Source organism: Hemitrygon akajei, chromosome 1, assembly GCF_048418815.1.
Source record: "Hemitrygon akajei chromosome 1, sHemAka1.3, whole genome shotgun sequence".
Lineage (NCBI taxonomy): Eukaryota > Metazoa > Chordata > Chondrichthyes > Myliobatiformes > Dasyatidae > Hemitrygon > Hemitrygon akajei.
The window spans coordinates 82,999,924-83,026,620 of record NC_133124.1 but is presented as its reverse complement, the minus strand read 5'-3'; the positions used below and the strand labels follow the sequence as shown (position 1 = coordinate 83,026,620).

The 26,697-nt window shown below is 35.7% G+C and overlaps 1 protein-coding gene across 6 annotated transcripts in view; it reads left to right on the top strand.

Annotated features, from left to right (window-relative positions):
* The window catches only part of ptpn2b (protein tyrosine phosphatase non-receptor type 2b), a 105,835-nt gene that overhangs the window by 3,223 nt on the left and 75,915 nt on the right, over positions 1-26,697 (top strand). The gene's annotated exons all lie outside the window — the stretch shown is intronic.

Genomic DNA, 26,697 nt, shown 5'->3' with positions numbered 1-26,697 from the left:
TGAATGGCTTGGATAGAGTGGATGTGGAGAAGGTGTTTCCTTTAGTGGGGCAGCAAAGGACTGAAGATCAGAGACCCTGGGTACAGGGGTGTCCATTTTGAACAGATAAGGGAGAATTTCTTTAGTCAGAGATTGGTGAATCTGTGGACTTTGTTGCCTCAGGCGGCTGTGGAGGCCAGGTCATTGAGTATATATATAAAGCGGAGGTTGATAGATTCTTGATTAGAAAGGGTGTTAAAGGTTATGGGGAGAAGGCAGGAGAATTGAGTTGTGAGGGATAGTAAATCAGCAATGATGGAATGGTATAGCAGACTTGATGGACCAAATGGTCTAATTCTTCAAGGTTTTATGATAAATGTGATTGTGGGTACCACTGACCAAGGACTGGCTAGTTGTGCTGTAATATTTTCTGTCTTTGCAGATGCTGGGCATTTCTAGGAACTCTGTTTCAAGTTTCGCCAACTACTTTGACCTGCCTTTCATAGTTTTAACACATTCGTTTGTTTTATCATTCTCTAACTGCCCTCATTTAAGCTGTAAACATCAGGATCATCTGAAAAATGACCTAATGTTACTTTACCAATGAAATTGCCTTATACTATCTATTCTTCCCCACCCTCTTTGCAATTTAGCACTAAATTGTTTGCTCAAATTTCTAATCCTGGCAGAGGGTGATTGACTTGAAAGATTAAACTAATTTCTCTTTCCACACTTCTTGCCTGACCTTAGTGTTCTCTTGATTTCAGATATTGAGCATTTGCAATTTATCTAAATTTTCAATTCATTTCTTTTCCTGGCTGACCTATTTTGTTCCATTTGAGATTATTTTTTTTAAACTTTTTTTGTGTTTTCAAATAGTTACAGAATAAAAGTGTGTGAAAAAGAAAAAATGTGTTACCCATCCCCCCTCCCCCCTAACATCCCTATTGAAAGAAAAAAGAAAGAAAAAAAAAGGAATGCCTGGATATTAGAAGATCCCCACATGCTCCACGGAGTTCGTAATAACTTTAGTATATATATTTATTTCTTTCCCCAAGTAACCAATTATTTCATCTTCGGAGTGCCTATATATTTAATCCTGTCTTTTGTAAATAAGGGCGCCAAATTTTCAAAAATGTTTCATATTTATCTCTTAAATTATAAGTAATTTTTTCAAGTGGAATACAGCCATAAATTTCTTTCTTCCAACAATCTGTACTTAAACATGTATCCGATTTCCAAGTAACTGCAATAGCTTTTTTGGCTACTGCCAATGCAATTTTTATAAATTCTTTCTGATATTTATTCAATTTGGGTATCGGTTTTGTCCCTTCAATGTCACCTAGTAAAAGTAATATTGGATTATGTGGAAGTTGTATTCCAATAATTTGTTCCAATAAAACTCTTAAATTTGTCCAAAAAGGTTGAATTTTAGAACAAGACCAAGTAGAATGTAAAAAAGTACCAATTTCTTGGTTACATTGGAAACACTGATCAGATAAATTTGGGTTCAATTTATTTATTTTTTGTGGTGTAATATAAAGTTGATGTAAAAAATTGTATTGCACTAATCTTAATCGGACGTTTATTGTATTTGTCATACTCTCAAGACATAGTCTTGACCAATTTTTTTCTTCAATTTTAATATTCAAATCACTTTCCCATTTTTGTCTTGACTTATGGACTCCTTGTTTAATTGCCTGTTTTTGAATCAAATTATACATACAAGAGATAAATTTTTTAGTCTTTCCTTTTTGAATTAAAGTTTCTATTTCATTGGGTTTTGGTAATAACATTGTTTGACCTAACTTTTCTCTTAAATAAGCCCTTAGTTGAAAGTAACAAAAAAGAGTGTTGTTTGATACTTTATATTTATTCTTTAATTGATCGAATGACATTAATATACCTCCTTCAAAACAATCTCCTATATATCTAATCCCTTTTTGAAAACAATTATATAAAAGTTGATTATCCATTGTAAAAGGAATAAGTCTATTTTGAATTAAAGATCTCTTTGCTAATAAGGATTTCTTTGTCTCATCGTCAACATTTATCTTATTCCATAAATCAATCAAATGTTTTAATATAGGAGATTCTTTCTTTTCCCGTATCCAGTTAGATTCCCATTTATATATAAAGTCTTCTGGTGTGTTTTCTCCTATTTTATCTAGTTCTATTCTGATCCATGCCGGTTTATCTTTCTCAAAAAAAGATGCAATAAATCTAAGTTGGTTTGCTTTATAATAATTCTTAAAATTTGGAAGTTGTAACCCTCCGAGCTCAAATTTCCATGTCAATTTTTCCAACGATATTCTTGACATCTTACCTTTCCAAAGAAACTTCCTCACATATTTATTCAGCTCTTGAAAAAACTTCTGGGGTAATTGTATTGGTAGTGATTGAAATAAGTATTGTAATCTAGGGAATATATTCATTTTTATGGTATTTACTCTACCTACTAATGTTATTGGTAATACCATCCATTTATCAAGATCTTCTTGAATTTTTTTCAGTAGTGGTAAATAATTTAATTTGTATAAGTTCTTTATGTCATTATCAACTCTTGTACCTAAATATTTTATACCATTTGCCGGCCATCTAAATTGGGTTATTAATCGACATTGATTATAATCTCCTTTAGTAAGAGTTAAAATTTCACTTTTATCCCAATTTATTTTATAACCTGATATTTTCCCATATTCTTCTAATCTATAGGATAATTTACGCAATGAGTGCAATGGGTTTGTTAGATAAAGCAGAACATCATCAGCAAATAAGTTAATCTTGTATTCTTCCTGATTAACTCTGAAACCCTTAATATCTGGGTCCATTCTAATCAATTCAGCTAATGGCTCTATCGCCAACACAAATAAAGCAGGTGATAATGGACAACCTTGCCTAGTTGACCTTGTTAACTGAAATGGTGTTGAAATTTGACCATTTGTCACTACTTTAGCTTTGGGATTAGTATTTAAGGTTTTAATCCATTTTATAAAAGATACTCCTAATCCATATTTTTCCAATACCTTAAATAAAAAATCCCATTCCAATCTATCAAATGCTTTTTCTGCATCTAAAGCAACTGCCACGCTCATTTCCTCCCTCTTCTGCGCTAAATGAATTATACTAAATAAGCGAGTTACATTATCTGCTGATTGTCTATTTTTAATAAATCCTGTTTGATCCATATGTACTAATTTTGGTAAGCATTTAGATAATCTATTAGATAAGATTTTTGCTATTATTTTATAATCAGTGTTTAATAAAGAAATAGGTCTATATGATGATGGCTTTAAAAGATCTCTATCTTTTTTTGGCAATATTATTAAAATAGCTGTTGAAAAAGATTCTGGAAGTTTATACGTTCTTTCCGCTTGGTGTATTAACTCCATAAAAGGAGGAATTAATAAATCTTTAAACTTTTTATAGAATTCAGACGGAAAACCATCTTCTCCTGGAGATTTATTACTTTGAAGTGATCCTAGGGCTTCTTCGACCTCTTTCAATGTAAAAGGCATATCTAATCCCTTCTGTTCTTCTGTATTTAATTTTGGAAGAGTTATTTGTGATAAAAACCTTTCTATCTTGGCATTGTCATTTTGTGATTCTGATTTATACAATTCAGAATAAAAATTCTTAAAAGCTTCATTAATTTCTAAAGGTTTATAAGTAATTTTATTTTCTCTTGTTCGAATTGCATTTATTGTTTTAGAAGTCTGATCTGTTTTTAACTGCCATGCAAGAACCTTATGTGATCTTTCACCTAGTTCATAATATCTTTGTTTAGTTCTCATAATTGCTTTTTCTGTTCGATATGTTTGGAGCGTATTATATTGTAACTTCTTGTTAATAAGTTGTCTTCGTTTTTCTTCTGTCATATTTCTTTAGGATTCTTTTTCTAATTTTGTAATCTCTTTTTCCAATTGATCTATTTCTATCATATATTCCTTCTTAATTTTAGAAGTATAACTTATTATCTGACCTCTCAAGTATGCCTTCATTGCTTCCCACACTATAAATTTATCATCAACTGAATGTGAATTTATATCTAAAAAGAACTGAATCTGTTTTTTCATAAAATGACAAAAATCTTGATGTTTTAATAATATTGAATTAAATCTCCACCTATAAATTGATTCCTCTTTATCTATCATTATCATTGTCATTATTAAAGGAGAATGGTCTGACAATATTCTTGCTTTATATTCCACATTTTTCACTATCTTGAATATTCGTTGATAATAGGAAAAAATCTATCCTAGAATATGTTTTATGTCTATTTGAATAAAATGAATAATCTCTTTTTTTTGGATTAATTCTTCTCCATATATCAATCAAATTTAAGTCTTTCATCAATGATAGAGTTAATTTTACTGCTTTTGATTTTGTAACAACCTTTGTTGATCTATCTAAAACTGGGTCTAGACAAAAATTAAAATCTCCACCTATTAATATTTTATCATGTGCGTTAGCCAAATTCAAAAAGACCTCCTGTATGAATTTTACATCATTTTCATTTGGTGCATAAATGTTCATAAGGGTCCATAGTTCTGAAAAAATTTGACAGTGTATAATTAGATATCTCCCCGCCGAATCAATTAATACGTTTTGTATTTTAATTGGTAAATTTTTGTTAACCAAAATTGCAACTCCTCTCGCCTTTGAATTAAATGAAGTTGCAATAACACTTCCCACCCAGTCTCTTTTTAATTTCTGATGTTCTATGTCTGTTAAATGAGTTTCTTGTAAAAAGGCTATATCTGTTTTCATTTTTTTAATATATGTTAAAATTCTTTTTCTTTTTACTGGCCCATTAACATTAAAACTTAAAAAATTCAGTAGATTAGTCATTATTATTTTTTAATTATATTACTCCAATCTGTAATAATACCTAATCTTTCAACTTTCGTGGTATCCTGGGAAATCTTTATAAAAATCTCCATGTTGCTATGTGTGGCCCCACCAATCATCCAGGCAAAAAGATAGAAGAAAAATAGAATATAAAGAAAAAAACAAAATACCCCCTACTAATGTTGTGGAAAAAAAACACAACATTACCCCCCTCTGTTGTACGGGTCATGGCAAGCGCCATGATTACACACGTGAATCCAGTAGTAACCGATCCAAAGCTCCCCAGCCCCCCCGCAACATAAAAAAGTATATGTATAAGAAGAGGAAAAAAAATACTATTCTCATTTAGTATTTCTAAAATTTTGCTTTTCTCTTCTATAATATCCATAAATGTCCATCACTTCTGTTCGTTGACTCTATCTTCATCTTTAATCCATTACGTTTGGAAGCCTCTATGTGTAATTAGCCAATAGATTAAAGTTTTTGTACGAACTCCTCCGCTTTTCGATAATTGGAAAAAAAAAATTTTCCCTCCTCCAAAAAAATTATCAGTGTTGCTGGATGACGCATTGTAAATTTATAACCCTTTTTCCATAAGGCTTTTTTCGCTGGGTTAAATTCCTTCTTTCTCTTCAACAGGTTGTAACTTATATCAGGATAAAAAAGAACTGGTTTCCCTTCTATCATCAATGGCCCGTTTCTATTTTTGGCACTTTGAGCAGCCGCCTTCAGGATCTTTTCTTTGTCTTGGTATCTTAAGCATTTTATCAAAATTAATCGTAGGTTTTGATCAGCTCAAGGTCTTGACCTTAAGGATCTATGAGCCCTTTCAATCTGGATTGGAGTTTCTCTTTCCATTTCCAATTTTTCAGGGATCCATTTTTGAAAAAAATTTATTGGATCTTCTCCTATATCTTCTTTAAGTCCAACAATTTTAATATTATTTCGTCTACTGAAATTTTCAAGCTTATCAATTTTTTCCATAAATTGTTTTCTTTCTGATGTCCAAGCAGTATTTTCATTTTCCATTTTGTCCATTCTTTCAACCATGTCTTCCGTTTTAATTTCCAAGTCCATAATTTTTTTTTCCATTTTTTCCTGTCTCTTTGTCATTTTATCAAGCATAATCTCCATATTTGTCATTTTTTTTGGAGTACTTTTTGATTACTTTTAATGTGTCTAATTTACGCATTATTTGCCTCAAAGTCTTTTCTATATTTCCAAAAGAACTTTTATCTCCCTCTTCATCTGATCTTTCTGGCAGATCTGACTCTCCCTCCGATTCGCTATCACTTTCAGTTGCAGTGGTAGCTGGGCTTTGTAGTTCTTGTTGCTCCCATTTGCGCATGCTCCATCCTTCGCGTTTGCGCAGTTCACGATGGTCTTTTCCTTTAGAAATGGCCGATGTTGCCGCAGTTTCCCGTTCCGTATCGCCGGTGGTATAATGTACCTGAGACCGCGGTTCCTCGGTAGACGTGGGCCTTGTTCCTGTTCCAACTTGCATAGTCTTCCTGGTATTAGTTTTCATCATCTTCTTTCCTCGAGGCATAGTTTGACACAATCCGGAGTAGTTTATAAGTAACTTTTAGAAAGTATTGACTAACTTTTCTTCATTTAAACATTAATTTATTAACTTTTTACGGGAGAGCTGGGTTCCAGCGTCTCGATCCTACGTCATCACGTGACGTCCCCCCCCATTTGAGATTCTGACCATACCTCACACACCATTTGATTTTTATCTTGATGTCTTTCATCCTATCTTAACTTTGTAAATGAAATGCACAGCTGAGCTTCATTACTTTCAGATGAGATTCCATTAGTTTTCCTAGCTGTTCACTCTTTAGTTTTCTATGAAATTCATGGAAAATTCAACCTACCTTTTCTTTACACCAGGTAAACTTTCACTTGCCCATCATCCTTATTTATCTGAACTGCATTTGAATCTATACTTTAAGTCATTCATCATTTTGTACTTGTTAGGCTGTACCCTAAATTTATGTTCCTTTTCGTTTGGCCTTCTGTGTATTGGTCTCGGAGCAATGCTTTTCAAATCTTTAAGGATGATGAAAAGTTGCATTCTATCCCTGCTCATTTCCTTCCAGATAGCATCAATTTCTTTGGTTATACTTGTGAAGCAATTTAAGTTGTTTTCTACAGTAATATTTTGATTATCTTGCAATTATATAGATGCAGGTTAATGCCCTTACTATGGTAAATTAATATCTAAAAGCACTCAAACATTAATAACTTCAGAGGATCATAGTCTTCTGTCATGATGTTGTTACCTTTGATGCTTCTCTTCATTTTTATTTTGTATTTTTTTCTGATCTTGCCTGTCCTCATCCTTCATTTCTTTTTCTGAATTTGTTGTGTTGTATTCTTAAATGTATTTAGAGCAGGCCTTTTGTCCAGTCAAGCAATTTCATCACTCAATCAGATCATAGCTGATTTATTAACTAATTTCATCAGCCTTCTTTCCATATCTCTTAAAATATTTGATTATTAACATTTCTATCGGTCTCCAATTTAAAATTAGGAATTGACTTTGCATGAATTGTTGCCAGTGAAAGAAACTTCCAATTAATGTCATCTGTTCATAAAAATAGTGTTTTAACAATAATTCATTGGAGATTTTTGGTACTTGCTGTTTGGATTGATATTTTTAAAAGAATCTAGAATGACTGCAATTGCAGGCATGCCATCCAAAAATACACTTCTGTGCAGTTGCTGATTTAACCTGCATTTGTATGTTTTGGAAAAATAATTGGCAGCTTATGAGTGTTTCTTTTGTTCATTGAGCATATTACTTGGTTATGAAATGGTAGTAGATGTTTATGTCATGGTATGTGAGGTTCATGGAGTAGCAGACTGTACCCTATACATGCAGGCAAGATCTTCCCCACTCCTGGTAGTATCTACAGGAGATGCATCTTTCATCAAAGATGCCTACCATCTGGGCCTTGCCATACTTTTGTAGCTATCATCAGACAGGAGTCTGATGATATTATCATCCACCCAGCTACTGTCCTTCAATTATTTGGTTCTTGAACCAACCAGCAAAACCCTAATTGTGACTGCCTAATCCATGACCATTTTGACTATCTTGCACTAAGATGGAATTTTTCTGTTCTAATGTGTTCTTTAAAAAAAATGCATAATATTTTTGTCAATGATTTCTTGTGAATGCTGCTTATATAATGATATGTGCCTGTGATGCTGCTGCAGATATTTTTCATTGCACCTGTGCATACATGTACTGTGCATATGACAATAAACTCAATATTGACATTGATTTAGCCAGGCTTGGTGAGTATTGTAGAATTAACCAGTGCAAGGCCACTGAAATACTGTAGATCCACAGCTCCTGTCAAATCAGTAAACATGCTTGATAGTCCCAGATACAGATAATTTGTCTTGCTTTCTGAACCTGACCATGCTTACAGTTGTTTGAATTGGATTTGAAGATGTGATCTTGCTGACTGTGCACCCTGAAGATGGGCAGTGCACCTGTATCTGAACTGCATGTGTTCTTTCCTTGAACTGCCTTTGACAGAAGGCAAAGTTGGGACTGCTTATTGTCTTCTGTCAGAACAGTCACTAATTTAAAGTTTTTAAATGTATCTGACATTAAAAGTTCAAAGTTCGGAGTACATACATGTCACCACATGCAACCCTTAGATTCTTTTTCTGCAGGCACACTTGGCAAATCTATAGAACAGTAATTGTAAACATCAGGAACTATAAGCTGTAAACAAGCTGTGCAAATGCAGATATAACTAAATAGCAAGCATGAAATAACAATATAATAGAGTCCTTAAATTAGTATAGTTATCCTTTTTTCCAAGAGCCTGATGGTTGAAGAGGTAGTAACTGTTCTTGAACCTGGTTGTGCGAGTCCTGTGGCTCTTGTACCTTCTACCTGATGGCAGCAGTGAGAGAAGAGCATGGCCTGGGTGGTGAGGATCTTTGATGGATGTTCCTTTTCTATGGCAATGTTTCATGTAAATGTGCTCATTGGTTGGGAGAGTTTTATCCACTACCTTTTGGAGAATTTTTAAAGGTATATTTAATGTCAGAGAAATGAATACAATATACATCCTAAAATGCTTTTCTTCGCAACCATCCATGAAAATGGAGGAATACCCCAAAGAATGAATGACAGTTAATGTTAGAGCCACAAAGCTCCCCCTCTCGCATGTAAGCAGCAGCAAAGCAATGATCCCCTCTCTCCCAAAGCATTGGGCCCCCCCCCCCAACAGAGCACTCAAGCGTGCAGCAAAGCATCAATACAGCAAAGCATCAATAAAGACACAAACTTGCGGTACCACAACGAATACTTGTTCACCCAGTAATTTGACATACCACAGGTGCCCTCTCTCTCCCTAATAAGGGAAAAAAGAGGTCTCCATTTCACAGTGAGAGGGGAGACATAACAAACAACTCGCTGATTTACGATGTTAAAAGTCCGTTGTGTAGCTCTCCACTTAAAGTCATTGGTATTCCCATACAAGGTCATAATGCAGCCAGTCATCACATCTAAAGATGCTTGCCAATGACATGCCAAATGTCCACAGATTCTGAAGGAAGTAGAGACACTATTGTGCTTTCTTTACAATAATATTTATGAGATGGGTCCAGGATAGGTCCAGTGAGATAGTGACACCCAGAAATTTAACATCATTGACCATCTCCTCCTCTGATCCTTGAATGATTACTGGCTCATGGACTTCTGGTTTCCCTCTCCTGAATTCTACATTCGTTCCTTCAATGAGTGAGAGCTATGCTGATTCATCATCCCCTTTGATACAGCCCATAACAGTGGTGTCGTCAGCAAACTTGTATATGATGTTCGAACTGTATTTAACCACACATTTACAGTGTAAAGCGAGTAGGGTAGGGGGTTAAGTACACATCCCTGCAGTGTTCCTGTACTGATGGAGATTGTGGAGGAGATGTTTATGCCAATCTGAACTGACTGGGGTCTACAAATGTGGAAATCCAGGATCCAGTTGCACAAGGGGGTTGAGCTGTAATCGATAAAGACATCTTGATGTATGCATCTTTGCTGTCCAGTTGTTCCAGGGCTGTGTGAAGAGCCAATGAGATAGCATCTACTGTAGTCCTGTTGCTTCAGTAGATGGATTGGAGCAGATCCAAGTCACCACTCTGACAGGAGCTGATAGGCTTCAACACTAAACTCTCAAAACACTTCATCATTGTGGATATAAGTGCCACAGGGCGTTAGTCATTTAGATAAGTTACCATGCTCTTTTTGGGCACTGGTAGGATTGAAGCATGCTTGAAGCGGATGGGTACCAAACACTGCCAGAGCAAGAGGTTGAAAATATCCATGAATAAATCAGCCATTTGGTTGGTACAGGTCTTCAGTATTAGGCCAGGTACTCTGGCCGGATTGGATGCTTTCCTTGGATTCATTCTCTTGAAGGTAACCTGCCCATCATCTTTAGATATTGACGCCAAAGGATCATCGGGAGACATGATTCCTCCCTGTTCTGGTGGTCAAAGCAAAAATAGAACGTGTTGAGCTTATTTGGAAGTGAAGCTCTGCCATCCTCTATTTTGCAAGATTTAGCTATGTAAGAGGTTATGACGTTCAAACCCTGCTACAGCTGTCAAGCATCCCTCATTGACTTTAGTCTAGTCTGGAATCTCCACTTCACCTGAGAGATGGCTTTCCAGAGATCATATCTGCACCTCTTGTAGCATTCTTGATATTCAGTCAAGAATGCTTCTGATGTGGCTCTTGGCGGGTTATGTAGGGCAGTTTAAATGTTTGTTTAGTTACAGCAGTTTTTGCTAATTCTTTAGTTTTCATGGGAATTAAAAATTGTGCAGACTCCAGATACTCAGAAATGAAACTGAACAGTTACAGGAAACTGGAGACTGTTCTCTGGTACAGAAAAATAGAAGAGTTACGTGACAAATAACTACATGAATGAATGATGAGTATTTGGGAAGGGCTTTCGGACAGGTTAAGAGTCGGCATGAATATTGTAGCATATGGAATAAATTCAAGATAGAGCATGGCCATTTAGAAGTGCATGTAATTAATTTAGTGCAGGTATAAGACCAAAAGATATTGGAGCAGAATTAGCCCATTTAGCCATCAAATTTGCTCTGCCATATCATCGTGGCTGATCCAATTTTACTGTCAGTCCCAATTTACCTTCTCTTCAAATCCTTTCATGCTCTGACCAATCAAGAATGTATCATCCTCTGCCTTAAATATACATAAAAACTTGCCCTCCATTGCCGCCTGTGTCAAAGAAATCCATAGATTCACCACTTTCTGGCTAAAGAATTTCCTCCTCAAATCCATTCTAAAAGGACACCCCTCTATTCTGAGACTGTCCTCTGGTCATAGACTCTCCCACCATAGGAAACATCTTTTCCATATCCACTCTATTGAGGCTTTTTACTATTCGATAGGTTTCAATGAAGTCACCCCTCATTCTTCAGAATTCCAGAGAATACAGGCCCAGAGCCATCGAACATTGATCATATGACAACCCATTCAATCCTAGAATCATTTTCGTGAACCTCCTTTGCACCCTCTCCAGTTTCAGTGCATGCTTTCTTGGATAAAGGGCCCAAAACTGCTCTCAGTACTATAAGTGAAGCCTTACCAGTGCTTTATAATGTATCAACATTTTATCCTTGCTTTTATGTTCTAGTTCTTTTAAAATGAATGCTAATACTGCATTTGCTTTTCTTATCACAGACTCGACCTGCAAATGAACCTTTAGGGAATCCTGTACAAGGACTCTGAAGTCTCTTTTACCTTTCAGTTTTTTGTATATTCTCTCCATTTAGAAAATAGGCGGTCCTTTCATTTCTTTGATCAAAATGCATGATGATACACTTCTCGAGACTGTATTCCATCTGCTTTTTCTTTGCCCATTCTCATAATTGGTCAAAGTCCTTCTGTAGCCTCCCTTCTTCCTCAACTTGCCACACCACCTATCTTCATATTGTCTGCAAGCTTTGCAACAAAGCCATCGATTTCATCAGCCAAATCATTGACATGTAATGTGAAAAGAATTGGTCCCAACACCATTTGTGAAACACCACTAGTCATCGGCAGCCAACCAGAAAAGGCTCCCTTTACTTGCACTCTTTGCATCCTGCCACTACTTTATCCATGCTAGAATCTTTCCTGTAATACCATGGACTCATAGCTTGTTAAGCAGCCACGTGTGGCACCTTGTCGAAGGCTTTCTGAAAATCCAAGTACACAACATCTGCTGATTCTCCTTTTGTCAATCCTGCTTGTTATTTCTTCAAAGAATTCCAACAGATTTGTCAGGCTAGTGAGCGAGGCTACTAAGACACCTGTGATAACTCTGAACGAATTACAAGCTTCTGTAACTGAGATGGGAGAGACTACATACAACAGCTTTTGCCTAGGTGCTTAACCAGTCACAGCTTTATGGGAGAGTGGCAAACAAAAAGCCACTGCTGGAAAAAATACTCACATGAAGTCTCAGCTACAGTTTGCCAGAAGGCATGTGGGAGACTAAAGTCAGCTGGAAGAAGGTTCTATAGAGGTTTTTGGTTATCAGACTAAATGCTATGTTTGGTGTAAATGAAACATTGCACGTCATCAAAAACACACCATCCCTACCATGGAGCATGGTGGTGGTTGCATCATGCTGTCGGGATGCTTCACTGCAGCAGGTCCTGGAAGGCTTGTGAAGGTAGAGGGTAAAATAAATGCAGCAAACTAGAGGGAAATCCTGAAGGAAAACCTGATGCAGTCTGCAAGAGAACTGCGACTTGGGAGAGGACTTGTGTTCCAGCAAGACAATGACCCCAAGTACAAAGCCAATGCTACACAGGAATGGCTTAAAAACAACAGAGTTAATGTCCTGGAGTGACCAAGTCAGAGTCCAGACCTCAATCCAAGTGAGAATTTGTGGTTGGACTTGAAAAAGGGCTGTTCACTCATGATCCCCATGCAATCTTGAGCAGTTTAGTAAAGAAGAATGGGGAAAATATCCAGTGTCCAGGTGTGCAGAGCTGAAAGGAACCTATCTACACAGACTCAAGGCTGTAATTGCTGCCAAAGGTGCACCTCCGAAATACTGACTTGAAGTGGGTGAATACATATGCAATCAATTATTTTGTGTTTTACATTTGTAATGAATTTAGATCATTTTGTAGAGAACTGTTTTCATTTTGACATGAAGAATCTTTTTCTGTTGATCAGTGTCAAAAAAAGCCGATTCAAATCCACTGTGATTCAGTGTTGTAAAGTAATAAAACATGAAGACTTCCAATGGGGTTGAATAGTTTTATAGGCACAACAATTTATTTCTAATTTTGAAATGTTCCTCCAACAGTAGCTAGTTTTGATTTCATTAAATGGTCTCAACTGTGAATGGCTTGTTTAATTTTGTGGAGTGTTGTAGAATAAAACTAATATGATCAAGATGTTAGAAAACTATATTGTTATTCAATGCAGACTCCTCAGGTGAAATGCCAAAAGATTATACTGTAGAGTTTTGTTAATGTGGCCTTTTTTAAGATTTTGGCAGGATCAGACTATAAGATTTTCTAGACTATTATGCGTTACTCCTATTAAAAACCTCACAAAATAGCATAATCTGTTTTTCCAGTGAACTTGTTAAGTTTAAAGGGAGCAGGAAAAGGAATACTGGTGAATTTTTAAGGCAGTGGGAGTATTTTGAGTTTCAGCTTATTGAATCAAACAGAAACAAAATCACTGTGCACTCTGGTTCCAACTTAATACGTTGCATGTTCCTGACCTAAGGAACCTTTTAGTCAATGTCTACAAGACCAAGGAACTGATTTTTGACTTGGGAGGAGATCCATTAGCCAGTCCTCATCAGGGGATTAGAGCTGGAGTGGGTCAGCAACTTTAAATTCCTCTGTACGGTTGGCCCTCCTTATCAGCGAGGGATTGGTTCTGGGACCCCTTGCGGATACCAAGATTTGCCGATGCTCAAGTCCCTTATTCAGCCTGTCTCAATGCGGTGGACCCAACGGAACCCCAGACCTTATTTAACCTGTGTCAGTGTGGTGGACATTAGGACCTGGCGGCAGAACTCTAAATCCGTAGTGTTTCTGTTCACGAAAATAATCATGATCACGGTTGAAAATAAAGTGGGAAATAATAAAGTGATCGGAAAGAGGTGAAACGCCATCGGTCATTGGAAAAGCGTTGGGCTACGTCGGTCAACGATTGGAACAATTTTAAAGGATAAAGTAAGAAAGGCTCTGCCCCGATGAAAGCTACAATTATTACTAAGCAACGCAGTGGTTTAATTATTAGGTTTTGGGTTTTTGATCCTCCACAACAATCCGGCATGGTGGAGAGCGCACTTGGGCATGGTCTGTCACTCAATCGAACTCGGGAACTTCCGTTCACGAGCCCGGCGCTGAAACATACGTTCTTGAGTGTTTTATATACATAGAAAGGTAAAATATATACTATATACTAAGGCAAATGCTTAACTAACTGACGATAAATAATACTGGATGTACCTGTTCTGACTTACTTAGTAAGAGAACTTCCGATTTTTTCCGATCCCGATCCACGATAACCCACGCACATCCTCCCGTATACTTTAAATCATCTCTAGATTACTTACAATACCTAATACAATGTAAATGCTATGTAAAATAGTTGTTATACTGCATTGTTTAGGGAATAATGACAAGAAAAAAATGTCTGTACACGCTCGAACAACAAGTGCTGGAAGAGCACTTCCAGGTTTTCTCGATTTGCGGTTGGTTGAATTTGCATATGCGGAATTCGCGGATAAGGAGGGTCGAATGTATTATCATTTCAGAGGATCTGCCCTAGGTCCAGCACGCAAGTGCTATAAAGTGCTTCTACTTTCTTAGAAGATTGCGAAGATTCAGCATGTCATCTAAAACTTTGACAAACTTCTGTAGATTTGTGTGGAGAATATATTGAATGGCTGCATCACAGTCTAGTATAGAAATACCAATGCCCTTGAACGAAAAATCCTGCAATAAGTAGTGAATATGGCCCAGTCCATCACAGGTAAAACCCTCTCACTATGGAGCATTGCCGCAGGAAAGCAGCACCCACCATCAGGGACTCCCACCTCCTAGGTCATGCACTCTTCTTGCTGCTGCATGTCCTGGAGAAGGTACAGGAACATCAGGACTCACACCACCAGGTTCACACTCCTCTACCATTAGGCTGTTGACACAGTGGGGTTAACTCCATTTGCCCCATCACTGAACTGTTCCCACAACCTGTGCACTCTACTTTCTTCTCACGTTCTCGATATTTGTTGCTTATTTATTATTAATTCTTTTATTTGTATTTGCACAGTTGTCTTTGCACACTTTAAAAGAAATTTTTAATTGAATTTTCAAATAGGTTACAGAAAGAAAAAAAAATTATCAACCCTTCCCCCCCTCCCCTTAACCCCTCCCCCCTAACATACCCCTATAGGGGAAAAAAAGAGAAGAAAAAAAAGAAAGAAAGAATGCCTGGATGTCGGAAGATCCCCAAATGCTTCATGGAGTTCATAATAGCTTTAATATGTATATTTATTTCTTTCCCCAGCTAACCAATAATTTTATCTTCGGAGCACCTATATATTTAATCCTATTTTTTGTAAATAAGGGTGCCAAATTTTCAGAAATATTTCATATTTATCTCTTAAATTATAAGTAATTTTTTCAAGTGGAATGCAGCTAAAAATTTCATTCCTCCAACGATCTATACTTAAGTATGAATCTGATTTCCAAATAACTGCAATAGCCTTGGCTACTGCCAATGCAATTTTTATGAATTCTTTCTGATATTTATTCAATTTGGATTTCGATTTTATCCCTTCAATATTGCCTAGTAAAAATAATGTTGGATTATGTGAAAGTTCTATTCCAATAACTTGTTCCAGTAAAACTCATAAATTTGTCCAAAAAGGTTGAATTTTAAAACAAGACCAAGTAGAGTGTAAAAAAAGTACCAATTTCTTGATTACATCGAAAACATTGATCAGTTAAATTTGAGTTTAATCTATTTATTTTTTGTGGTGTATATATATTTGATGTAAAAAGTTATATTGTACTAATCTTAGTCGAACATTTATTGTATTTGTCATACTGTCAAGGCATAATCTTGACCAACTTGTTTCATCAATTTTAATATTCAAATTAGTTTCCCATTTTTGTCTTGACTTATGAATTCCTTGTTTAATTGCCTGTTTTTGAATCAAATTATACATACCGGAAATAATTTTTAAAACTTTTCCTTTATAAATTAAAGTTTCTATTTCATTAGGTTCCGGCAATAACATTGTTTGACCCAGTTTATCTCTTAAATAAGCCCTTAATTGGAAATAACAAAAAAGAGTGTTATTTGATATTTTATATTCATTCTTTAATTGGTCAAATGACATTAATATACCTCCTTCAAAACAGTCTCCTATATATCTAATCCCTTTATGAAACCAGTTATATAAAAGTTGATTATCCATTGTAAAAGGGATAAGTTTATTTTGAATTAGGGTTCTCTTTGCTAATAAAGATTTCTTTATCTCATCATCAACATTTATCTTATTCCATAAATCAATCAAATGTTTTAGTATAGGAGATTCTTTCTTTTCCCGTATCCATTTAAATTCCCATTTGTATATAAAATCTTCTGATATATTTTCTCCTATTTTGTCTAATTCTATTCTAATCCATGCCGGTTTATCTTCATCAAAAAAAGATGCAATAAATCTAAGTTGATTTGCTTTGTAATAATTCTTAAAATTTGGTAATTGTAACCCTCCTAGGTCAAATTTCCATGTTAATTTTTCCAATGATATTCTTGACATCTTACCTTTCCAAAGGAATTTCCTCACACATTTATTTAACTCTTGAAAAAATTTCTGCGTTAATTGTGTTGGTAGTGTTTGGAATAAATATTGTAATCCAGGGAATATATTCATTTTTACAGCAATGACTCTACCTATTAATGTTATTGGTAACATCATCCATTTATCAAGATCCTCTTGAATTTTTTTTAATAATGGCAAATAATTTAATTTATATAAATTCTTTATATCATTATCAACTCTTATACCTAAATACTTTATACCATTTATCGGCCATCTAAATTGAGTTAGTAATCAACATTGACTATAATCTCCTTTAGTAAGGGGTAGAATTTCACTTTTATCCCAATTTATTTTGTACCCTGATATTTTCCCATATTCTTCCAATCTAGAAGATAATTTACGCAATGAATGCAATGGGTTAGTTAGATAAATCAGAACATCAGCAGCAAATAAGTTAATCTTGTATTCCTCCTGATTAACTCTGAAACCCATAATATCTGAGTCAGTTCTAATTAATTCAGCTAATGGTTCTATCGCCAACACAAATAAAGCAGGTGATAATGGACAACCTTGTCTAGTTGACCTTGTTAACTGAAATGTTGTTGAAATTTGGCCATTTGTCACCACTTTAGCTTTGGGGTTAGTATTTAAGGTTTTAGTCCATTTTATAAAAGATGATCCTAATCCATATTTTTCCAATACCTTAAATAAAAAATCCCATTCTAATCTATCAAATGCTTTTTCTGCATCCAAAGCAACTGCCACACTCATTTCTTCCCTCTTTTGTGCCAAATGAATTATGCTAAGTAACCGAGTTACATTATCTGCCGATTGTCTATTTTTAATAAATCCTGTTTGGTCCATGTGTATTAATTTAGGTAAGTATTTAGATAATCTATTAGATAAAATCTTTGCCATTATTTTATAGTCCGCGTTCAACAAAGAAATAGGTCTATATGATGATGGCTTTAAAAGATCTCTATCTTTTTTTGGCAATACTATTAAAATAGCTGTCGAAAAAGATTCTGGAAGTTTATGTGTTCTTTCCGCTTTGTGTATTAGCTCCATAAAAGGAGGTATTAATAAATCTTTAAACTTTTTGTAAAATTCGGGCGGAAAACCATCTTCTCCTGGAGATTTATTACTCTGAAGTGATCCTAGAGCTTCTTCGACCTCTTTTAATGTAAAAGGCTCATCTAATCCTTCCTGTTCTTCTGAATTCAATTTTGGGAGAGTTATTTGTGATAAAAAACCTTTCTATCTCAACAATATCATTTTGTGATTCTGATTGATACAGTTCAGAATAAAATTTTTTAAAAGTTTCATTGATTTCGAAAGGTTTATAAGTAATTTTATTTACACTTGTTCTAATTGCATTTATCGTTTTGAAAGCCTGGTCTGTTTTTAACTGCCAAGCAAGAATCTTGTGTGATCTTTCACCTAGTTCATAATATCTCTGTTTAGTTCTCATAATTACTTTTTCTGTTCGGTATGTCTGAAGTGTATTATATTGTAGCTTCTTATTAACAAGTTGTCTTTGTTTTTCTTCTGTCATATTTCTTTAGGATTCTTTTTCTAATTTTGTAATCTCTTTTTCCAATTGATCTATTTATACCATATATTCCTTCTTAATTTTAGAAGTATAACTTAGTATCTGGCCTCTCAAATATGCCTTCATCGCTTCCAATAATATGAAGTTATCATCAACTGAATGTGAGTTTGTATCTTAAAAAAAACAATCTGTTTTTTCATAAAATCACAAAAATCTTGACGTTTTAATAATATTGAATTAAATCTCCATCTGTAAATCGATTCCTCCTTATCCATCATTATCATTATCAAGGGAGAATGATCTGACAATAGTCTTGCTTTATATTCCATATTTTTCACTCTGTCTTGAATATTCGCTGATAGTAGGAAAAAATCTATCTTTGAATAAATTTTATGTCTATTTGAATAAAATGAATAATCTTTCTCGGGTTAATTCTTCTCCATATATCAATCAAATTTAAATCTTTCATCAATGATAAAGTTAATTTTGCTACTTTTGGTTTTGTAACAACCTTTGTTGACCTATCTAAAACTGGGTCTAGACAAAAGTTAAAGTCTCCACCTATTAATATTTTATCGTGTGCGTCAGCCAAATTCAAAAAAGCCTCATATAAATTTTACATCATTTTCATTTGGTGCATAAACATTCATAGGAGTCCATAGTTCTGAAAAGATTTGACAGTGTATAATTACATATCTTCCCGCAGAATCAATTAATACATTTTATATGTTAATTGGTAAAGTTTTGTTGACCAAAATTGCAACTCTCCTTGCTTTTGAATTAAATGAAGCTGCTGTAACATTTCCAACCCAATCTCTCTTTAATTTCTGATGTTCTATCTCTGTTAAATGTGTTTCTTGTATAAAAGCTATGTCTATTTTCATTTTCTTAATGTATGTTAAAATTATTTGTCTTTTCACCGGTCCATTAAGCCAATTAACATTAAAACTTTAAAAATTCAGTAAATTAGTCATTATAATACATAATATTTCAACTCTCATGGTATCTTGGGGAATTATTTTAAAATTCTCCATGTAGCTATGTGTCTCCCCTCCGATCATCCAGGCAAAGAAAGAAAGATGAAAGAAAAATAGATTATAAAGAAAAAAAACCCAAAAATCCCCCTGCTAATGTTGTGAATGAAAAAAAAACACATTACCCCCCCCCGTTGTGCGGGTCATGGCAAACGCCATGATTACACACGTGAATCCTGTAGTGATTGATCCGAAGTTCCCCCAGCTCCCCCGTAACATGAAAAAAGTATATCTAAGAGAAGAAAAAATAATATCACTACTCTAGATTAATATTTCTCAAATTTTTACCTTTCTCCCCTGTATCATATAATTAAAAATATATTTATATATTCTTCTGTCCTTCATGTCCATCAACTCACTTCAGTGTCCCTGTCTTCATCTTTAATCTGTTTCACTTTTAAATCTTTACTGTGTCTAGCGAATATTTGCGAGTTCTTGTGCAAACTCCTCTGCATCCCCGGTGATCAGTAAAAAAATCATCTTTTTCCGTCATCCAAAAAAATTGTCAGTGTTGCCGGGTGGCGCAATATAAATTTATAACCCTTTTCCCATAAAACTTTTCTCGCTGGGTTAAATTCCTTCTTTCTCTTCAAAAGGTCATAACTCATATTAGGATAGAAAAGAACTGCTTTCCCTTCTATCATCAATGGCTCATTTCTCTTTCTGGCACATTGGGCAGCCGCCTTCAGGATCTTTTCTTTATCTTGATATCTTAAGCATTTTATCAAGATTGGTCGTGGGTTTTGATCAGGTTGAGGTTTTGGTCTGAAGGCTCTGTGGACCCTTTCGATTTCAATCAACTGGGTTCCCTCTTCCATTTCCAAATTTTCTGGGATCCATTTTTGAAAATTTTTTATTGGATCCTCTCCCTCTATTCCTTCTTTAAGACCAACAATTTTAATATTATTTCATCTACTAAAATTTTCAAGCACGTCTATTTTTTCCAACAGTCGTTTTCTTTCTGATGTCCAGGCAAAAATATTATCTTCCATTTTATTCACTCTATCAATAGTGTCTCCCATTATTTCTTCCAGCTTTTTAACTTTCTTGTCCATTTTCTCTTGTTTTTTCACCATTTTATCAAACATAGTCTTCATATTTTTAATATTATTTATTATTTTTAATGTTTTTAATTCTTTTAATTCATGCATTATTTGTGCCAAAGCTTCTCTTATGTCTCCAGAATATCTTCCACCTCCAACCTCTTCCTGTTGTTCTTCTTTTACCTCCTCATCTTCATCTGTATGTTCCAGAGAATCCGAATCCTCTTCGGGTTCATTTTCACTTCCGCTTACAATCGTAGCTGGGATTTGTAGTTCAAATTCTCATGTTTGCGCATGCCCTTTCCTGCGCGCACACGCAGTTCCTGTTGTTCCTTCTTGGAGACTGTTAATGTTGCTGCCGATTTCTGTTCTCTATCGCCGGAGGTAAGATGCACTTGAGTCCGAGGTTTCTTCATGGTGGCCGGCCCAGCTTGTATTGTCTTCAAAGTAGAAGTTTTCTGCTTTGTCTGTTTAGGAGGTTTATCTAAGGAAAATCCTGAGTAGTTTAAACATAGTTTTTAGAAAATATTTACTTACATTTCTTCACTTAAACATTAATTTATTAGTTTTTTTTATGGGAGAGCTGGATTTCCACGTCTCGATCCTACGTCATCATGTGACACCTGGTTGTCCCCTTTGCACACTGGTTGTCTGCCCTCTTGGGTGCAATCTTTTCAGCGATTCAATTATGGTTATTCAATTAATTGATATGCCCACAAGCAAACAAATCTCAGGATTATATATGGTGATGTACAAGTCATTGTCATCATCATCATCAGGTGCCATGCCTAGTTTGAGCTTTGACTGCCATGGCCCACATACTCCTGTTTTGGGTCAAGTGGATCAATTCATTGGTATTCATTTCCAGTTTTCTGGCTGCTGTCTCCATCATCATTTGTCTTTGCCTTCCTCTTGCTTTCTTCCCTTCGATCTTTCCCATAATTACCATGCATTCTAACTCCTCTTTCCTAATCACATGTCCTATGGAGTTACCTTGCCTTTTCATGATCTTGTACATTATTTTTCTTCCTTCTTCTGTTCATGACATCCTCATTCGATATTCATTTTGTCCATGATATTCTTTGCATCCTCCTCAAGAACCACATCTCTGCTGCTTCAATTCGTTTCCTCATGTTACTAGATATTGTTCAACATTCTGAGCCATATAACATCTGTATATTTCTAAAACTCTCATGCTCTGTCTGTGACCTCCATTTAGCACAAATGGTGCATTACAGTGGCACTATTTTTGGCTAAATCGACTTAAAATATGCTAATTTACAGAATGCAGGCAAAGTTCAGAGTTATATATTCATAAAAAATTGTTCATTCCCTAAAATTAACTGCCCCGTTTTCACCTGAGAGCTGATCTGCCATCATGGAGATCGGGACGCAGCTCCAAGACGTATGTGCACGACCAGCCTCTGCAGCGACACCAACCGGAGCAAAGGGACAGGGTAGCGCAGCTCTATTTTGAGCGGTCACATATCACCATCTGCATGTGCAGGATTGGGACAGATCTAACTGCCACCTGTCAATAAGAGATCATTAGATAGATAGATAGATAGATACTTTATTCATCCCCATGGGGAAATTCAACTTTTTTTCCAATGTCCCATACACTTGTTGTAGCAAAACTAATTACATACAATACTTAACTCAGTAAAAAATATGATATGCATCTAAATCACTATCTCAAAAAGCATTAATAATAGCTTTTAAAAAGTTCTTAAGTCCTGGCGGTTGAATTGTAAAGCCTAATGGCATTGGGGAGTATTGACCTCTTCATCCTGTCTGAGGAGCATTGCATCGATAGTAACCTGTCGCTGAAACTGCTTCTCTGTCTCTGGATGGTGCTATGTAGAGGATGTTCAGAGTTTTCCATAATTGACCATAGCCTACTCAGCGCCCTTCGCTCAGCTACCGATGTTAAACTCTCCAGTACTTTGCCCACGACAGAGCCCGCCTCCCTTACCAGCTTATTAAGACGTGAGGCGTCCCTCTTCTTAATGCTTCCTCCCCAACACGCCACCACAAAGAAGAGGGCGCTCTCCACAACTGACCTATAGAACATCTTCAGCATCTCACTACAGACATTGAATGACGCCAACCTTCTAAGGAAGTACAGTCGACTCTGTGCCTTCCTGCACAAGGCATCTGTAATGACGTACTTCTCTTTCAATACTTTTAATAGTTTCTGCATAAAGGAATATAGAGTACAAGATGATATATAAGTAAAAAAAGTACAAAACACATTGTATTAAAAATCCAGTTACAATCACAAAGCTGTATATTCATAAAAATTAAATTGTAATATTGAAATATAACAATATTTTTATACAGGGAAAATAAATCTAAATCCACTACCAAAGTCAGAGCTGTTAGGAAAAGCAAGAAAAAGGGGAAAACACCCTTATCATATAATTAAAATATATTATTAGCCACCATCTGTACTTTTACAGCAAATCAAAGGTCGCGAAAATAACTCAAAAATGGTCCCCACAATGTATAAAAGTTTTGACTAGATTCAAGAACTGAACATCGGATCATCTCTAAATTTAAGCATAACAAAACATCCTCTAACCTGTAATGACGTACTTCGAGACACCCATAAAACCCTTTGCTGCAGTCAAAAGACAGCTCTGACTATATCACATCCATTTAGGAGAGCGCCAATCACATCATCAAGAATAATCAGCTTCGTTTGGTATTACTGCTTCGTATCTTCCATCCAGCATTAGGGTAAAAAAAAAATGGTCGGCCTAATTATGCCACATGGAAAGAGAGGGGGGACATTATGGTCAAGAGATACGCCAAACATTGTCGGGAAGTGGCAAGGAGAGTGAGAGAACAAGAATCGGATGAAGCCAGGGCCTCACAACTCCAGGATCAAAGAGACAGGACAAAAAAGATGAGAGAAGAAGAGACAGAGGAGGAGAGGCATGCACGTCTCCAGAATGAAAACAACTGGAACAGAAGGAGCAGAGAAATGCACATCTCCCAAGATCAGAGACAAACAACAAACAGCAGAAGAGATAGTGCATGAAAGGACTGCACGTCTCCAAAATGACAACAAGAGGCACAAGGGTGGCATATTAACCAGAAATGTTGCTATCAGAAGTGTCCTTCGTTAAATGAGGAGGAGCTATATTTGCTTTGCTTCGCGTCTTTCTTCATCAATAAACTGGTTTCTCTTCAATTTCCAAAGCAAAGCAATAACAATAGCATTCAGGAAAATTTAATGTTCATTCTGGTCACATCAGACTGCACTACCTTTCTCTCAAGGGTGCCCCAACAGGTCACCCCGTTGTCTAGTATACTGCTAAAACACTCATGCTCTGTCTGTTTGAGACCTCCAATTAGCGCAAACGGTGCATTACAGCGGCACTTTGTTTGGCTAAATCGACTTAAAATGTGCTAACTTACAGAATGCAGGCTAAGTTCAGAGTTATATATTTGTTTAAAATTGCTCATTCGCCAAAATCAACAGCTCCACTTTCACCCGAGAGCTGAGCCACCATCATGGAAATCAGGACGCGACACTGCAACGCATGCGTACTGCCACCCTCAGCAACGACACCAAGCGGAGCAAAAGGGCAGGGCAGCTCTATTTCGATTCTCTCAAAGGGTGCCCCAACAGGTCACCCTGTTGTCTGGTAACTGGATAAACGTAAGATTTCAGTACTCTGAGGTGGGTTGTCATGCCTAGTTTAGTGTTGATCAGTATACTCTTCATTCTCATAATGGTGTCTTTTGCCATCCCTATTCTTCTTTTGATGTCCATGTCGCACCTGCCATCTGATATCACCCAACTTCCTAAGCAGCAGAAGTTCGGTACTTGTTCTCTTCCCCATTTATTCTCAGCCTGCAGATAGGATTCTCCTTCTTCCTGGATATCACCATACATTCTGTCTTTTTGCAATTGATAGATAGACCCATTTTTGCATTTTCTTTTCAACTACTGTATCAATTATGTTTTGTAGTTCTTCCTCCGTACTTGCAATTAGCACAGTGTCATCCGCATATATGAAATTATTGATGTTTTCATCGCCAACTTTGATTCCCAAGATGTCTTTTATTTTTTGTAATATTGTTTTACTGTACACATTAAACAAATCAGGGGAGAAAACACACCTTTGTCTAACGCCTCTCGTAAACTGACTCACTTCTCCATCTATTCTTACAGCGGCAGTTTGTTCCCAGTACAGATTTCTGATTAGGCAGCAGTCTTTTGAATCTAGATCTAGAGTTTCCTGTAATATTTCAAATAACTTATTGTGCTTCACTTTATCAAATGCTTTTGTGTAGTTAATAAAACAAACAAATCTTTTTGCACTTGAATAGCTCGTTCTGATAGTATTCTTAACATCAATATTGCATTTCTTGTACCTTTATCTTTCACAAAACCACATTGTTCTTTACCTATTTCTGCTTGTATCTTACTTTTAGCTCTTGTCGTCAAAATTCTTAGAAGTATCTTGGTGATATGACTCATTAAACTTATGGTCATATGTAATTCACATTCTATTGCTCCAGGTTTCTTATGAAGAGTGATAAACACTGATTTTTTTCATCTCTTCTGGTATTATTCCATTCTCATAAATGTCATTGATTAAATCAGTAAGTTTTTCCAATTCCATAATCTTCAAGGATGATAATTTGTTCTATTATAAATTCATCAGGACCTGCTGCCTTTCCTTCCTTCATCTTATTTATTGCATTACGAACTCCAGATTTTGAAATACTTGGACCTTCAATGTTCTTAATTTTTGGTTTTTCGTCTCGATCGTCTTCAAACAATTCTTGAATATACTCAGTCCATCTGTTCGTAATCTCATCTTTTTCCATGATAATGGTACCATCCTTTGCTTTCAAACATCCACCTGAAGAACAGACGAGCTTTTTACCAGTGATATTCTTGATTTGTTGATACAACCTTTCTGGATCAATAATAGGGATTATTTCTAGTTGCTCACATTCCTGGTTTAACCATTCTTCTTTGGCATTTTGACATAAGCTTTTAACTTTTTTTATCCAAGGACTTATATTCTATAGGATTTGCTTTCTCTGTCTTCTTTCTTCTGTTAGATTTTTGATTTCATCTGTCATCCATTTATTCTTTGTGCTTTTTTCTTTTTTAGGAATCACCGAGTTTGCTGATTCTGCCAAGGCATCCTTTAGAGAGTTAAACTTCATTTCTACATGATTGCTATCATCTTCAACAGATTCTATTTCTAGACTATGAAATCTATTCCTTACTTCAATTGTAAATTTTTGTCTTAAGTTTTCTTCTTTAATTAATTGTGAGTAGTCAAGGGATTGTTCAGGTTTTTGCTTCTTTAGTTTTTTAAGTTTTACTTTTACATGACATATTACTGGGTTATGGTCACTATTACGGTCTGCACCTGGATATGTTTTGCATTGACTCACTGAATTTCTAAATCTTTGGTTTATAGTAATAAAGTCAATTTGATTTCTGGTATTATCACCTGGACTTTTCCAGGTCCACAAGTGTCTTAGATGGTTTTTAAAGTAGGTATTATTCATAATGACATGATTATTCATCTTGCACCATTCTACCCATTTCTCGCCTCTTTCATTTCTTTCCCCTAGTCCAAATTTTCCAATGGTATTTCCATCAGCACCTTGTCCTACTTTAGCATTTAGATCTCCCATGACAATAACAATATCTTGAGATTTGCATCCTTTCTTTGCTTGTTCAAGCTCTTCATAGAATTTATCTGTATCCTCATTTGTTCCATCTGTTGTGGTGCATATATCTGTATAATTGCTAAATTACTGGTTGTCCTCTGAATCTAACAAATAGCACTCTTTCTGATATTGCCCAGTGTCCTAAAAACACTTTTTGCCATGTTTTCATCCATAAGAATTCCTACTCCATTAGTATGGGATGTTCCACAAGAATAAATTAGTGTTTTATTTCTATTCTGACATGTTTTGACATATTGTATGATAAATGTAGTGTACAACAACAGCGTCAAGAGGATCTTCAAGATAATTCTGAAGATGTTTTGCTCGGTAGGGTTGATTCTGGATTGATCCCTGACCGTCATCAAGCTACTACTCATAAAATTCAAGTAACACAGAAGAAAATTATTGCAGGAAGATTGGACATACAAGTACTTTGAAAATAAATTTATGTTGAACTTTGAGGTATTTTGAGCCCTGTCCATATACCCAGATTGCATTCTGGCACCTTCCCTCGCTCCCCCCCCCCCCCCCCCCCCCATCCCACTTTCAGTCTGGATTAATGGGGAGCTAGCTAATGAATCACTGGAATTTCAAAACAATCAGATACTGGATTATTTGAGTTTCAGTGTAATTTGTATGAATTCAGTAGAGATCTAAAAGATGCATTGTTTGTA